This window comes from Capricornis sumatraensis, chromosome 1, assembly GCF_032405125.1.
Source record: "Capricornis sumatraensis isolate serow.1 chromosome 1, serow.2, whole genome shotgun sequence".
Classification (NCBI taxonomy): domain Eukaryota; kingdom Metazoa; phylum Chordata; class Mammalia; order Artiodactyla; family Bovidae; genus Capricornis; species Capricornis sumatraensis.
Window position 1 is genome coordinate 99,049,214 of NC_091069.1, and position 16,745 is coordinate 99,065,958.

Sequence of the window (16,745 nt, forward strand, 5' to 3'; positions counted from 1 at the left end):
CACCTGCGATGCAGGAGCCCTGGGTTCCATCCCCGGGTTGGGAAGATCCCCTGGAGGAGGGCATGGCAACCCACTCCAGTATTCTTGCCTGGAGAATCCCATGGACAGTGGAGCCTCACGGGTTACAGTCCGTGGAACTGCAGAGTCAGACAAGACTGAGCGACTTTCACTTCACTTCTAATCGCGTATATTTTCATGAGCAGTTTAGAAAGAGTTCAGAGAAAGTTTTGCTGAAAAGATGACCCAAGTTGAGGGAAAATGTCAGATTCTTGTTAGGGAAGCTAGTCCTGTAGCTCATGTGTATGAATGAGAATGTCTGTCCTTTGCGGGTTTGTAATAGATGTTAGAGAACAGAGGATGTTTGACTTGTTGTGCCCCAAGTAAGACAGGGAGTATTGTTGCTGGGTGGCGTTTCTAAGGATTCTCTGAAGTCTGAAAGGGAAAGAAGGTCACCCCAGGGTGGAATGTCAGACCCTGGGCTGTGCTCACGGTGGTTTTGTCCACCTTGGGCTGCTGGACCCTTCAGACCATTTGGAAGAGAGGAGAGACGAGGCTGCTGGGTGCGTACCCGGGTCCATTCAGCTTATTGTTGTTATTGTTCAGTTGCTCAGCTGTGTCCAACTCTTTGGGACCCCATGGTTTGTGTGATAGTTTGAACATTTTTCGAAGACATTGCCCTTCTTTGAGATTGGAATGAAAACTGATGTTTTTCAGTCGTGTGTGGCCACTGCTGAGTTTTCCAAATTTGCTGGCATGTAAAGTGCAGCACCCTAACAGCATCATCTTTTAGGATTTGACATAGCTCAGCTGAAATTCCATCATTCCACTAGCTTTGTTTGTAGTGATGCTTCCTAAGGACCACTTGACTTCACACTCCAGGATGTCTGGCTCTAAGTGAGTGATCACACTATCGTGGTTATACTGGTCATTAAGACCTATTTGGTACAGGTCTTCCGTGTATTCTTGCCATTCAGATTGCCATAACAGAAAACCAAAGACTGAGTGATATACCCAAGAGAAACATCTTTCTCAAAATTCTGGGGTCTGGAAAGTCCAAGATCGAGGCACCAGCCGGGTCACCTTCTGTGAGGCCTCTTTTCCTGGTTCATAAGTCACACCTTCTCACTGAGTCCTCATATGGCAGAAGGGGCTACCCGTATGAGAGAAACAACACGGAGACCACCCTGACCTGAAGCACAGAGGAAGTTTGGAGGAAAGACTCGGTATCGATGGTAAAAGCCACAGAGCAGTTGGGCACAAGCAGGACTGGACAGCTTCTGTGAGGCTTGGCCACGGCCGATCAGATCCGCAAGTGTGGCGGGTTTAGGGTGATGGGGACGAGGGAGTCCGAAAGGAAGGTGGGGAGTGGGGCGAGCCACGCCCTCCCCAGGCTACCCTGCACACAGGAGACAGGACAGGGAGGTGTCTCCTCCTGTGCTGACTTCATTCCACCTTGGAGGAGGGGTGGGAGGGGGAGCAGGCCAAATGCAAGTGAGGGTAAGGAGAGACAGCATGTACCAACTCCTCTGAGGAGGCAGGAAGGGACAAACCCAGAAAACCACAGAGACATTATCTTGGATGGAGGCGAACAGAGTCACCTACAGTGGGAGGTCCCTCCAGATCCGTTTGCCCAGGTGGGACCCGAAGTCAAGATGTTTCCACCTGGCGGCTGATCCACTGAGCGGAGGGCGTGTTCAGTGAAGAAAGGGCTTCCCAAGACGGTGGAAGACCTAGGGTGCCAGGGACGGGGACCGGAGTCACCGCATCGCTTTTCCCCAGTGGTAACAACGCAGGGCTGAGGAGGGGGCTCTTCTTATCTTCTTACCAAGATTGTAGTCGAGGAATAGAGCAGGATAAGTAACTGCCTTTCAAGATGCGGTCTGCCTTCCACCTCTGCTTGCCTTTCCTTGGCCCACAAAGCCCCTGAAGGGACAATAGCTCCGTCTCCAGTCACCGCCTAGACGCATCTGCCTAGACAGCAAGCCTGAGCATGTCATTTCTGTGCTGATAACCTCACCAGCCCTCCACCCACGAGATAAAGAGTCCGTTCCAAAGCATCAGACGCCAAACCCTGCACGACCGGATATGGCTCCCTTGGGCCTTACCTTGTGCTTCATTCCCAGAGAGACCTCCACTGACCACTTGCAGCGTGATCAAGTGGTCTGCCTCCCTCCCTATTCCCCGCTGCACCAGCCAGCAGCCATCTCTCTTATCCCGCACGTGTTGGATTGCTTCGTCTCAGCACTCATTAGTGTCTGAAAAACATCTTGTTTTAGAGACTTTTCCCCTAACTAGAATCAAAGCTCCATGCTGGCAGGAACTGAGCCTGTCTCGCAGGCTGCACACTGTCTCCAGGAATAGGGTGTGGCTCACACAGAGCTCCGTGAGTCCTCTTTCAGAATTTATCCACGCCACTGTGTAACTGTCGTCTCATATACTGTGTTCTCCCACCAGGTTGGGAGCTCCTTAAGGGCAGAGATCCTGTTTCAGAAATCTTATCTCCAAAGCCTAGGACAAATCTTCGTGCATAAATCATAATCGATTCTATTGTCCAAATAAATGAAGAAGAATTCAGGAGTCAAAACAAACCAATATTGACAATTAACTTGCTGTGTGATTCTAGCTAAGATACATAGCCTCCCTCTGCACTTCAGGATTTTTTATTTGCAAAATAAATTATTTGGACTGTAATAGTCGTTCTTCCACCTTAGAGCTAGGGGGCTCAAACTTCTGGGGATTTGACTGAGAAATCTGCTTTTTTTTTTTTTTTAAAGCTCCCTGATGGGGGAAATCATGAGACTCTATGATTTCTAAGATTATCTCAGCTCTAACATTCCATGGTTCCATGATTGAATGACAATCATAGAAAATCAGCTACCAGTCTCCAGCCCTCAGAAATTCCCAACCACATCTTGAGTGGACAGATGTTCTATCCATGACAAGCTTACTTGCTGGCATAGGACCTCAGGCTGCCTAGGACTGTCCCTAGGCTATGCCTTTGTCTCTGGGATTGTGTTTCTCAAATGATCTCCTTGACAAGAATCACTCAGAATGCTTGTTATAAATTCACATGTCTGAGCTCTCCAAACCATATTAAATCAGATTCTCAAAGAGAAGAACATTGGGCTCTATATTATAAACAAGTGTCCGGGGACTTCCCTGGTGGTGAAGGGGATGGGAGTCCACCTGTCACTGCGGGGGACAGGGGTTCTATCCCTGGTCTGGGAAGATCCTACATGCTGTGGAGCAGCTAAGCTTGTGTGCTGCAATTACTGGGCCCACGACCCTAGAGCCTGTGCTGGCAACAAGAGGAGCCACCATAATGAGATCCTGTGTGCCGCGACGAAGAGGAGCCGCTGCCCATCGCAACTAGAGAAAAGCCTGCGTGAAACAGTGAAGACCCAGTGCAGCCAAAAATAAACACATGAAAGAAACAGACAAGTGTCAGGGAAGTCACCGTGACCCAGAGAGCGTCCCGGCGCAGTCCTGCTCCAGGGCAAGAACAGAGCCTGGGGAGGTGGGTCTGTGCTAGGCAGGGCAGTTATTGCCAGCACTGCCGTCAGCTGAACGTGAGAGCTGGTCCATTCTGTAAACCCCATCCATGTGGGATAACTCAATGGGTTTTGTTTGTCAACATCTACCTCTTTGAGATCTTTTAGTGTCTATGAGATGCCTTCCATTCCACCATCACCAAAAAAAACACTTCCAGGAATCATAAGGAATTACCCAAGGTACGTTTATCAAACATTTATCATGCACTGAGCAACTCAACCAAACCAGGCTGCAAGTCTGTTCATAGGAGTAAAACAATAGCCAGGGAGCTCTGAATCTAACCGGGTCCTCCTCTTTTATATACTTTCTGCTCACACTTGGGAAGGTGGCTGTTGTCTTTCTGGTTTTACTGATGGACAAGAAAGGCCTCACATTGCTTGAAGAGCGGATCCCACTATTAATGATAATTGCACATCTTAGAAATATTAGCAGAGGAATTTGTGTCCGTGTGAAGAGGGTCTCAGAGATTCTAATTTTCCTATCGCCATATGTCACCACCTCAGAGGAGCAGATGAGAGGGGGTTTCCCTGGTGGTCCAGTGGCTAAGACTCTGTGCTCCCAATTCAGAAGGCCTGGATTCCATCCCTACTCAGGGAACCAGATCCCACATGCCTCAACTAAGTAAGAGTCTGTATGCCACACTAGGAATCCTGCAAGCTACAGCTAAGAAATGGCATGGCCAAATTAATACATTTTTTAAATGGAAATGAGAGTCACAGGGTGACTTCAAGTATCTGAAGGGTCTCTTCTCCAAAACAGCTTCCATATCTGCTTTCCATATTTCCTTTGTCAGAGGTTTATGATCCCCCCGCCTCCCCCCAACCCCGCCTCCCAATCAGTTGGTCAAGACTACGCTTTCAATATCTTTGGTTGATGATGAACTATTTTTTTGCTTATCCAGGCTTTTGATGGGAGAATGCTGCCAGTGCTAAGTCACTTCAGTCGTGTCCGACTCTGTGCAACCCCATAGACGGCAGCCCACCAGGCTCCCCCGTCCCTGGGATTCTCCAGGCAAGAAAGGCAGGCGGAGTAGGCAGGTATCAACAAAGAATCTGAGACTCAAGTAGGGGAATCCCACTGTCAAAGACAATTTCCCCTGGGATCATTGGTGACTATACACAGAGAACACATGTACGTGCAGACATCTGATCTGCTGTAATAGCAACCGTTTAATTCAACTAATATTATTATGGTTTTCGCATAATCCATGGTAGCTTTATATATCATTGTCTAGGAATTACCGAAGATCAAGAGTGTAGCTTGATCCGGCGCCCAAGACTCTGAGCTCCCACAGCAGGGGGCCGGGGTTCAATCCTCGGCTAGGGAACTGGATCCCGCTTGCTGCCGCTGAAGATCTCACTCATGTGCTGCAACTAGAACCTGGTGCAGCCAAACAACTAATTTTTTTAAAGAGTGTAGCTCACACTCTCAGAGATCTTAACGTGGTCAAGTCAAGACAAGCGTTGAAATTCAGCAACCACCTTAAATCCCTCTACTCTCCAGCTTTCCCGCAGCATTATAGAAAGGCTTATTTGGTAACCACGAGCTTTTTAATAACGCGAAGCCTCCATATATATGGAGATACAAAATTTGCTAGTTCAATACCACACCTATCAGTATAAAACAGTTTATGAAAAGGAACTGCGTTAGCAACCCATTCTGAGAATGTTTCAAGTTCTTTTCTCAACTTACATGTGTTGGTTAGGAAATCTCGTGAAAAAAATGTACTCATGTCTTACCTGCACTTCCTGTCCTTAAGACACTGAAAAGGAGGAAGGAACTTCAAGGCTTTAGTTCAGTGACTGCCGGCTTTTCTATCTGATGAAGAAATGTGAGCATATCCATTTTGAAAGAGGAATACAGTATGTCATCCTGCCCAGAGAGATACATGTAACTCACACAAGTTTAGAAATAATAAGCTAAAACTGGAGAGAAAAAAAAGGAAAACCTTTTACTAAAGGAAAATGACCATTGACATTGTCAAATTTGTGATCATAAAGAGAAAAATCAAGTTAACTGCCTCTATCAGTAGAAGGAAATGACCTAAAGATGAAGCATCTAAAATTTTCTCCAGGCCAACCTCCTTGACTAGATAAGGTTTGCGGTTAGGTTTAGTTGAAAGAGTGAGTAAGCCTACTTCCTTTACAGGAATTTCCTGTACAGATTATTAGCATTCAACTCAACTTCTCAGCTGTGGGTTTTGGGTTTTTCTGTTTTGTTTGGTAAAACTAACTCCCCAAAATGTAACCTTTATGATATAACCTAAAGCTTTTCTTGTGATTAACTTTTTTAATTCTGCAAAAGAAAAAAAAGAAAAACTCTATCAACATTTATTTGAAACAATAATTTATTTATATAGACATCAAAATAAATTTAAACTCTAAAATCATCAATGTTTTTTGGTGCCTACTTTTATTAAAGGAAAGATTCAAAATATAACATATAATTAAGAACACCCCATGTGGTGTGTGCTCAGTTGCTCAGTTGTGTCTGACTCTTTGTGATCCCATGGTCTATGGCCCACCAGTCTCTTCTGCCCATGGGGTTTCCCAAGCAAGGATACTGGAGTGGTTTCCTACTCCAGGGGATCTTCCCGACCCAGGGATCAAATCTGCGTCTCCTTCGTCTCTTACATTGGTAGGCGGATTATTTAACCACTAAGCCATCTGGGAAATCCCAATGAAGAATACTACTGTTCCTTTCATAGAACAAATAAAATCACTTAATAAGAAACTGAGGACTCTCTGAGAGCACCCTGGTCAGAAAGAGTTTTGATTAAGCTTCTTGGTTAAGCCTAGAAACCATCCTTCCTCAGGATAAGGCTGATTCATTGAGCATCAGAGCGCTCCAGGGCTGTTTCTACATTTATCTAGAGGATGATGTAAAATGCAAAAGAAGACTATGTTCACTTTGGGATGAAGGCGAAATAAGTGTTTACCTGAGATGGAGGGGAAAAAAGGGAGTGAGTTATTCCAACTAGGAATGAACCCCAAAACTTGTCCGTCCCAGGTCACAAATCTGCCTAGAATTCCAAGAGAAAATGGGGTTTCTTCCAGGCCTGTCTCCAGACAGGTCACAGGGAGCAGATGAACGATCTTGCAGGCACATGAAGCTCCAGGCTCACAGTGTCGTGAGGCAGCAACACCACAATAAGAATGAAGACCTGGGAAGAGACATGTCTAGATTGGAAGGGAAAGGCCAAACATAAGGGTTGCCTATGGCCTGTATTCATACCTGTTGAGTTGAACTAGATTCAAGTGAGTTGGGATGTGGGAGCTGTCTTTGTGAAGCTTCAGAGATCCTGATGCAGACCTTGGAGGTGAGTCTAAAGTGACTCAGGGAGGCGATTCCTAAAGTGAGTTGTTTGGGAGCTCAGATTGAGAATGAAGAGGGCTTGACAGGAGAGGTAATCTTATCTTCAGCCCTTGAGGAGGAGCTGAACGTCCTTGACTTAGTTTTATGGCTGAACTCTTAGCATTGCATCTTGCTTTATTGCTATCCTTTATTTTGCATTTTCTCACTTTGATTAAATTTGCTCTTTGGAACTCAAGGAAAGCCTAGGCAGCTAAAGCTCTCCTACAGACAAGAGGTGGGGGACTTGGGGTTCTGTCCCTGGGAATGCCCTTCAGGGGTCCTCTCAGTTTCACATTCCCTGAAGAGTTCAGTCCGTTATGCTCACCAGAACAATGCAAAAAAGGCCTTACAAATAGCTGTGAAAAGAAGAGAAGTGAAAAGCAAAGGAGAAAAGGAAAGATGGAAGCATTTGAATGCAGAGTTCCAAAGAATAGCAAGAAGAGATAAAAAAGCCTTCCTCAGTGATCAATGCAAAGAAATAGAGGAAAACAACAGAATGGGAAAGACTAGAGATCTCTTCAAGAAAATTAGAGATACCAAGAGAACATTTCATGCAAAGATGGGCTCGATAAAGGACAGAAATGGTATGGACCTAACAGAAACAGAAGATATTAAGAACAGGTGGCAAGAATACACAGAAGAACTGTACAAAAAAGAGCTTCACAACCAAGATAGTCATGATGGTGTGATCACTCACCTAGAGCCAGACATCCTGGAATGTGAAGTCAAGTGGACCTTAGAAAGTATCACTACGAACAAAGCTAGTGGAGGTGATGGAATTCCAGTTGGGCTAATTCAAATTCTGGGAGATGATGCTGTGAAAGTGCTGCACTCAATATGCCAGCAAATTTGGAAAACTCAGCAGTGGCCACAAGACTGGAAAAGGTCACTTTTCATCCCAATCCCAAAGAAAGGCAATGCCAAAGAATGGTCAAACGATCACACAATCACACTCATCTCACACGCTAGTAAAGTAACACTCAAAATTCTCCAAGCCAGGCTTCAGAAATACGTGAACTGTGAACTTGCAGATGTTCAAGCTGGTCTTAGAAAAGGCAAAGGAACCAGAGATCAAATTGCCAACATCCTCTGGATCATGGAAAAAGCAAGAGAGTTCCAGAAAAACATCTATTTCTGCTTTATTGACTATGCCAAAGCCTTTGACTGTGTGGATCACAATAAACTGTGGAAAATTCTGAGAGAGATGGGAATACCAGACCACCTGACCTGCCTCTTGAGAAATCTGTATGCAGGTCAGGAAGCAACAGTTAGAACTGGACATGGAACAACAGACTGGTTCCAAATAGGAAAAGGAGTTTGTCAAGGCTGTATATGGTCATCCTGCTTATTTAACTTCTATGCAGAGTACATCATGAGAAACGCTGGACTGGAAGAAGCACAAGCTGGAATCAAGATTGCCAGGAGAAATATCAATAACCCCAGATATGCAGACGACACCACCGTTATGGAAGAAAGTGAAGAGGAACTAAAAAGCCTCTTGATGAAAGTGAAAGAGGAGAGTGAAAAAGATGGCTTAAAGCTCAACATTCAGAAAACGAAGATCATGGCATCTGGTCCCATCACTTCATGGGAAATAGATGGGGAAACAGTGGAAACAGTGTCAGGCTTTATTTTTTTGGGCTCCAAAATCACTGCAGATGGTGATTGCAGCCATGAAATTAAAAGAAGTTTACTCCTTGGAAGGAAAGTTGTGACCAACCTAGATAGCATATTCAAAAGCAGAGACATTACTTTGCCAACAAAAGTCCATATAGTCAAGGCTATGGTTTTTTCCAGTGGTCATGTATGGATGTGAAAGTTTGACTGTGAAGAAAGCTGAGCACTGAAGAATTGATGCTTTTGAACTGTGGTGTTTGGGGAAGCCTCTTGAGAGTCCCTTGGACTGCAAGGAGATCCAACCACTCCATCCTAAAGGAGATCAGTCCTGGGCATTCTTTGGAAGGACCGATGCTAAAGCTGAAAGTCCAATACTTTGGTGACCTCATGGGAAGGGTTGACTCATTGGAAAAGACTCTGATCCTGGGAGGCATTGGGGGCAGGAGGAGAAGGGGATGACAGAGGATGAGATGGCTAGATGGCATCACCGACTTGATGGACAGGAGTTTGGGTGGACTCCTGGAGTTGGTGATGGACAGGGACACCTGGTGTGTTGTGATTCATCGGGTCGCAAAGAGTCGGATACGACTGAGTGACTGAACTGAACTGAATTTTCATATTCACTTAGATGATCCAAAGAACACCCTGATCTCTCAGTTCTTCAACTTCCTTTCTTCTAAAAGTCTTGTCCTCACACCTACCTCAGGCATTTATTCCTACACCTGCCATTACTAGTAATTGACATGCCTCTGTAATTTCCATCTCAAGCACCCTCCACCCTGACAGTCTCCTCCTATCAGCTTATTCCCTGAAACACTTCAATTTGGATTCATCTGTGACATCATGTGGTCACAGATGAACCTTTGTTGATCTTACCAATATGATACCCATCATTTCTGCATTTTCCAACTTAAATTTTATCATCATTCAGCATTATCAGTCACTTGCCTATACCCTTATTCACTTGACACTCTATTTTAGCTTGAAAAAATACTAACTCTATCCCCTAGTTAAACATATACCACCGAATATGGCTGGAGAAAAGACACAGGCGTGCTGACTGGTCTCAGTAAGATAAGGGAGACTATAATCACCAATGCAGGAGATTCAGAAGACACAGGTTCAATTCCTGGGTAGGAAAGATCCTCTGGAGGAGGAAATGGCAGCCCAGTATTCCTGCCTGGGAAATCCTACGGACAGAGGACCTTGGCAGGCTACAGTCCATGGGGTCACAAAGAGTTGGACATGACTGAGGGACTGAGTGTGCACACATTCACACATGAAAATGAGGAGGGAATCTCACAAAACCAACTGAAGTTTCAGAAGAAAAGAGAGGTAGCTGCTGCGGGCTGTAGCAGAGAAGTCAAGAGGGATTGAAGAGTTCCCATTAGAGTCGGGGATCCAGAACCTGCAGAGTGTGATAAACACTGCAGCAAACAGATCGGGGATTAATGAGTAAGCTGACATAGCCTGCCTTTCTAAGAACTTTGACTTTGGACAAAGTTGTAGATATAATCTGATGGCTTCCTAACAATGAAAGTTGTGTTTAACCCCCAAACCCTAACCCTACCACAAACACATTTTCCCTCCCTTTCTGCCTCCAAATAATATACCTTAATTTTAGTTAAATGTTGAATATTCACAACATCGTGAGCATTGTGTGGCTGAGCCATATAATGCTATATAATGTTTTTCATTGAAAAAGACCCTGATACTGGGAAAGACTGAAGACATAAGAAGGGGCAGCAGAGGATGAGATGGTTAGATAGCATCACTGACTCAGTGGACACGAATTTGAGCAAACTCTGGGAGATAGTGAAGGATAGGGGAGGTTGATGTGCTGCAGTCCTTGGGGTCAAAAAGAGTCAGACACAACTTAGTGACTAACACTTAACACTCTGGAAGATAGCCTTGGAAGATTAGCCTTCAGTTCAGTTCAGTCACTCAGTCATGTCCAACTCTTTGCGACCCCATGAGTCACAGCATGCCAGGCTTCCCTGCCCATCACCAACTCCCAGAGCTTACTCAAACTCATGTCCATCAACTCGGTGATGCCATCCAGCCATCTCATCCTCTGTCGTCCCCTTCTCCTCCTGCCCCCAATACCTCCCAGCATCAAAGTCTTTTCCAATGAGTCAACTCTTTGCATAAGTTGGCCAAAGAATTGGAGTTTCAGCTTCAGCATCTGTCCTTCCAAAGAACACCCAGGACTGATCTCCTTTAGAATGGACTGGTTGGATCTCCTTGCAGTCCAAGGAACTCTCAAAAGTCTTCTCCAACACCACAGTTCAAAAGCATCAATTCTTCAGTGCTCAGCTTTCTTCACAGTCCAATTCTCACAACCATACATGACCACTGGAAAAACCAAAGCCTTAACTACATGGACCCCTGTTGACAAAGTAATATCTCTGCTTTTCAATATGCTTTCCAGGTTGGTCACAACTTTCCTTCCAAGGAGTAGTGTCTTTTAATTTCATGGCTGCAATCACCATCTGCAGTGATTTTGGAGCCCCCCAAAATAAAGTCTGGCACTGTTTCCACTGTTTCCCCATCTATTTCCCATGAAGTGATGGGACCAGATGCCATGACCTTCGTTTTCTGAATGTTGAGCTTTAAGCCAACTTTTTCACTTTCCTCTTTCACTTCCATCAAGAGGCTTTTTAGTTCCTCTTCACTTTCTGCCATAAAGGTGGTGCCTGGAGTCTATTTCCCTTTCTAAACAATTCTATAATCATTTCTGTTTAGTTAGAAAGGATTGCTTGCATTCATTACATCTAAAACATGGCCTATTCAGACATGTTGGATTTTGCCAAATAAAATTGTCACATGAAATCTCAAAATAAAAATGGGTAAAAGCAGTGCTGGTCTGGTTGACAGGTTGGAGGGAGTGGGAGGTGGGGAGCGGTCTGGGGTCCAGCACACCTATATGCCCACCTCACTCCATCCCACTGCCTGGATATGCACTAAGACACCTCTCATGAGCCCTGGGATTCCCAAAACCCAATTTGAAAGTTGATTTTAATATGTTAACCATTAAGTATTATTATTATTTATTGGTGTATTCTTACTTTACAATGCCATTACTTTCTACTGTACAACAAAGTGAATTGCTATTATATACAGGTATATCCCATCTTTTGGGATTTCTTCCCTAGTTGGGTCACTGCAGAGCACTGAATGGGGTTCCCTGTGCTATACAGTAATTAGTTATCTACTGTATACATAGTATCAATAGTGTACATGTGTTAACCCCAGTCTCCCAGCCCATCCCATCTCTTCCCCTTGGAAGCATACACTTGTTCTCCATGTCTGTATCTCTGTTTCTGCTTTGCATATAGGTTCGTCTGTATCATTTTTCTAAATCCACATATATGTGTAAATATACAGTATTTGTTTTTCTCTTTCTGACCTACTTCACTCTGTAAGACAGCTTCTCTAGGGTCTCACCATTATTAAACTTGCACATCGAGTTGTGGCTAGTGTGTAAATAGGGCATCGTGTGTTCCCCGGATGGTATGTGCAACCACAAGGTAGGCTACAAAGAGAAGAAAGCTGATTTTTACAAGCCTCTCGCAGAGACACAGTGTTGGTCTCAGCCCTCCCCACCTGGCTTGTGATCACTATCAGTGTGGTCTGGAGGCAGGTCTGCAGGGACCCTGTGTCCTGCCTACAGCGCACACAGCCCGTTTCCTGCCAGAGCTGTGGTTTGGCCACTCTCTGAAGAGCCCCGCAAGGCTCCCAAGCCCATCTCTCAGAGTAGCTTCTGCTCAGGAAGCTGGCTCCCCCTAAAGCCCAGGTCTCCTCCCTCAGAGCTGCACTCTTGCCGGGGTGATGCGATGAGCTATTTCCCCTGAGCATTTAGAGCTGCAATTCAACTCGACTGTGCTGGTGTCTCGTTCAGACAAGCATGCTGATGATGGCTGCAGGGAACTCACCCCCTCTATGCCTGGCTGACAGTCCTCTGGAGCCAGCTGGTCAACCACTAGCATCCATATTGGATGCGCTCCTAGTACCTGTCAGGGGTCTGACTCCCTGTATCTTAGCAGCTACCATGGTTGAGTGCACATTCCCATCCCGTGGAGAACTTGGGTGCTATTGCCCTCCATCCCTACCCGAGTAGCCTAGAAGAACCCTTGTACTCTTCTGTCCCCCTCTGAGCCATACCTTGGGAAGAGGAAATGGCAACCCACTCCAGTGCTCTTGCCTGGAGAATCCCATGGACGGAGAAGCCTGACGGGCTGCAGGCCCTGTGGTCGCACAGAGTCAGACACGACTGAAGCGACTTCGCTTGTGTGGCATGAGCCAGTCCTAAGCAGCCCTGCTTCCTCTCTGCAAGACTGTCTAGACCCTCTGGTACAACATATCTCCCCGAGAAGTGCCCACAGCCTCCCTCAAGTCTCGCTATGCAACAGGTGATTCCAAAGAGAAGGTTCGGTACCGTCTCTGCTCCAGCCTGTGACACTAGCCACCTGTATGCGCAGGACTGGTCCCTGGATTGGTCGTGTCTCATGTTCCAGGCTTTAGAATAGTGGGTAATAAGGTCGCTCTCTGCTCTTAGAGTGGAGAAGGAAATGGCAAAGCGGAGAAAGAAATGTCAACCCACTCCAGTATTCTTGCCTGGAGAATCCCGTGGGCAGAGGAGCCTGGTGGGCTAACAGGGGGTCACAAAGAGTTGGGCACGACTTAGTGACTAAACCACCACCTGCTCTGAGACAGTGTCAGAATAATTTAGTAAATACTTCCAGCACATAATGGACACACATGGAGTGTTTCTTTGTACATCTTAGGTGGCTGACTCATCTCTCATTTTCTGAGATGGACTCCATATGTAAGGACATATGAAGTCATAAAAGAGAATGACATTATTTTTTCAGACCTACTTATTGGTCCTGGTTGGAAATGTTTGCACTTACATTTTATTTATTTATTTTTATTATTTTATTTTATATTTTTATTTTACAATACTGTGTTGGTTTTGCCATACATACATCAACATGAATCCTCCACGGGTGTACGTAAGTTCCCACTCCTGAACCCCCCTCCCACCTCCCTCCCCATACCATCCCTCTGGGTTATCCCAGTGCACCATGCACTTACATTTTAAAATATGCACATGAATTAACTGGCATGTGCAAAACCTGATATTCCTGCTGGGCATTGGGTGGCCTTGTGACAGTAAGCTCAGTTTTGGCTCCTGGATGGAAGGTGAAACTAAGAAGGTAGGTACAAAGTAATTTGACATAAAAAAAGACAGATGTAAGCGTTCATTGTGAATGACCTGTATCTTATCAGAGAGGTGGGAATCCACATTGAGAATGAGGGGTTGGCATTTTTTAAAAGTCTATTGAATTTGGTACAATATTGTTTCTGTTTTATGTTTGACTTCTTGGCTGAGAGATATACGGGATCTTAACTCCCTGATCAGGAATTAAACTCGAACTCCCTACGTTGCAAGCCCAAGTCCTAACTGCTGGACCACCAGAAAAGTCCCTGAAATTTTAAAATAAGTGAAAAAGATGTTGAGATTTTTCAAAAATAAAAGCACAACATCAACGATCCGTTAATGTGTTTTAAAGCACATATTTAATATATACATTTAATACATTTACTACAAAATTCATTTAATGTATTTAAAGAAACATAATGAGAAAGCAAATCATTCTGTTAGAGACGATGATAGGAATAAAATTTCTCATGACTGTATATTTTCACATATAAATCTTCTTAGTAATTAAATCCTTTTACTTTTTTAACCATACAACTGGCATACAAAGTTGTAAGTGCTAGAACAGTTAGATCACTTTCTTATACTGAAAATCTTATTTTTGATTTTCAGTAGTATCTACCACAGCTGTTCTATTTAATTTTTTAAGTCGCCTTTAATTTTTTTAATTTTTTCTTTTCTGTTGGAGTATCATTGATTTACAATGTTGTGTTAGTTTCAGTGTACAGCAAAGTGATTCATGTATCCACGTCCATATATCCATTCAGATTCTTCTCCCACATAGGTCATTCAGGATATTGAACAGTTTCCCAGACTGTACTGTAGGTCTTAGCTGATTATCTATTTTATATACAGTAGTACCACAGCTGTTTTAAACAGTATCTGCTTTAAATTTTGGGGGAATTGTCACACTGTACCCATATATCCAACTAGGCTTCCAAGCTTACCCAGCTCTTTCCTTTCTCTGTAAGGCTGGTAGCTCTCACTCTCTCACTGATTTTCAGGTCCAGCCATTACCACTAAGGCCGTCAGGAAGGCCCAGAGTACTGGGTTCACTTTAAGGAGGCAGATATATGTATTTAGACACTGAAAGTTGCACAAGTCCAGTGAAGAAATATCCTTTCCAATGAAGCTTATCCTATAGATATACTTCTCGTCTATGCTTCTCTGAATAAATGAATATCAAGTCACCGACTCATTGTATCTGAATCTGAGCAAACTTGGGGAGACAGTGAGGAACAGGGAAGCCTGGCAAGCTGCAGTCCATGGGGTTACAGAGAGTCAGACACAACTTAGCAACTGAAAAGCAACAATTAATAATAACAAAAGTGGCAGAGCCAACACTTACAGAGGGTTAATTCTGTGCCAATAACTGATGTAAGTGCTTCATTGATATTTATTCATTTAGTCCCCCTGTACAATTCTTATAAATTCTAATTTTACTGATGAGGAAAACTTATCACAGGTGAGTCAGAGGAGACACCAGAGGTCATGGTAATAGAAAGCCCAGGGTCCAGTTCAGGAGTCTTGGCTGCACACCCCCGTGTCTTGTCCCTCCATCTGATGCCTGCACCTCTGTTCTCAGTCTTGTCCCTTTGAGACCCCACGGAATGTAGCTTACTGGGCTCCTCTGTTCACGGGATTTCCCAGCAAGAATACTGGAGTGGGTTGCCATTTCTTTCTTCAGGGGATCTTCCCGACCCAGGGAAGGAAACTGCGTCTCCCTTGGCAGGTTTGATCCTGCTGCTGCTGCTGCCAAGTCACTTCAGTCGTGTCCGAAGATGGACATAGATGGCGGCCCACCAGGCTCCCGTCCCTGGGATTTTCCAGGCAAGCATACTGGAGTGGGTTGCCATTCCCTTCTCCAGTGCAGGAAAATGAAAAGTGAAAGTGAAGTTGCTCAGTTGTGTCCTACTCTTGGCGACCCCATGGACTGTAGCCTACCAAGCTCCTCCATCCATGAGATTTCCCAGGCAAGAGTACTGGAGTGGGTTGCCATTGCCTTCTCCGATCAAATAAATTGGTAGGCTGATTTATTTTACTGCTGAGCTGAGGGGTATTTGAAATTTGTAACCTTTTAAAAATCGAGCAAGTATATTTAAAATGCATAACCAACAAGGTCCTCCTGGACAGCACAGCAAACTCTGCTCAATGTTATGTACCATTATGTGTTATGTTAGCCTGGATGGGAGGTGAGTTTAGGGGAGAATAGATATGTGTGTATATATGGCTGAGTCCTTTTGCTGTCCACCTGAATCTATCACAACATTGTTAACCAGCTATACCCCAATATAAAAGGTTCAAAAAAAAAAAATCGACAAAGTAACCATCAATTATTTGGCTGCTGAATAACTAATTTGATCTGGTCTCTATCCCATGTCTAAACATTCAAAATCAATAAATGTCTGAGACTGTTTTTTTTAAAAAAAAAAAAACCAGAAAATGATTTGTGTCTGGCATGAAAGATAAAAGGTTGTTTGCAGTTCCTTTTAAGAAGTTTCCACAAATAGGTCCAATTAAGCAAGCCCTCTGTAGCATCTTAGTGGGATTTCAAGAACAGTAGGCCTGCAACTGTAGCAAGGATAATTAAAGATGCCCTGAGGTTGATACAATAGCTCAAACCTCACACCCCGCCCTGCACACAGCCCTGCAGCCCCATCCCCAGCCAGTCCCAGGCACTGAGGTGTGTGGAGGGAGGCAGCTCTCGCGAGAGCTTGGAGACACCATTCCAGTTCCTGTGTCACCCACGGCATAGACAATACTGCAAGGTAAACTTAAAATCCTTTAGCTCAACCTTTAGCATTAAAAAGCTCTTAAAGCCTGCCCTTAAGTTATTTGTGCTGTGTCCAGCCTCACATCAGAGGATGAGATGGTTGGATAGCATCATTGATCCAATGGACATGAGTCTGAGCAAACTCCAGGAGATAGTGAAGGACAGGGAGGCTTAGTGGGCTACAGTCCATGGGGTCACAAAGAACCAGACACAAATGAGCGACTG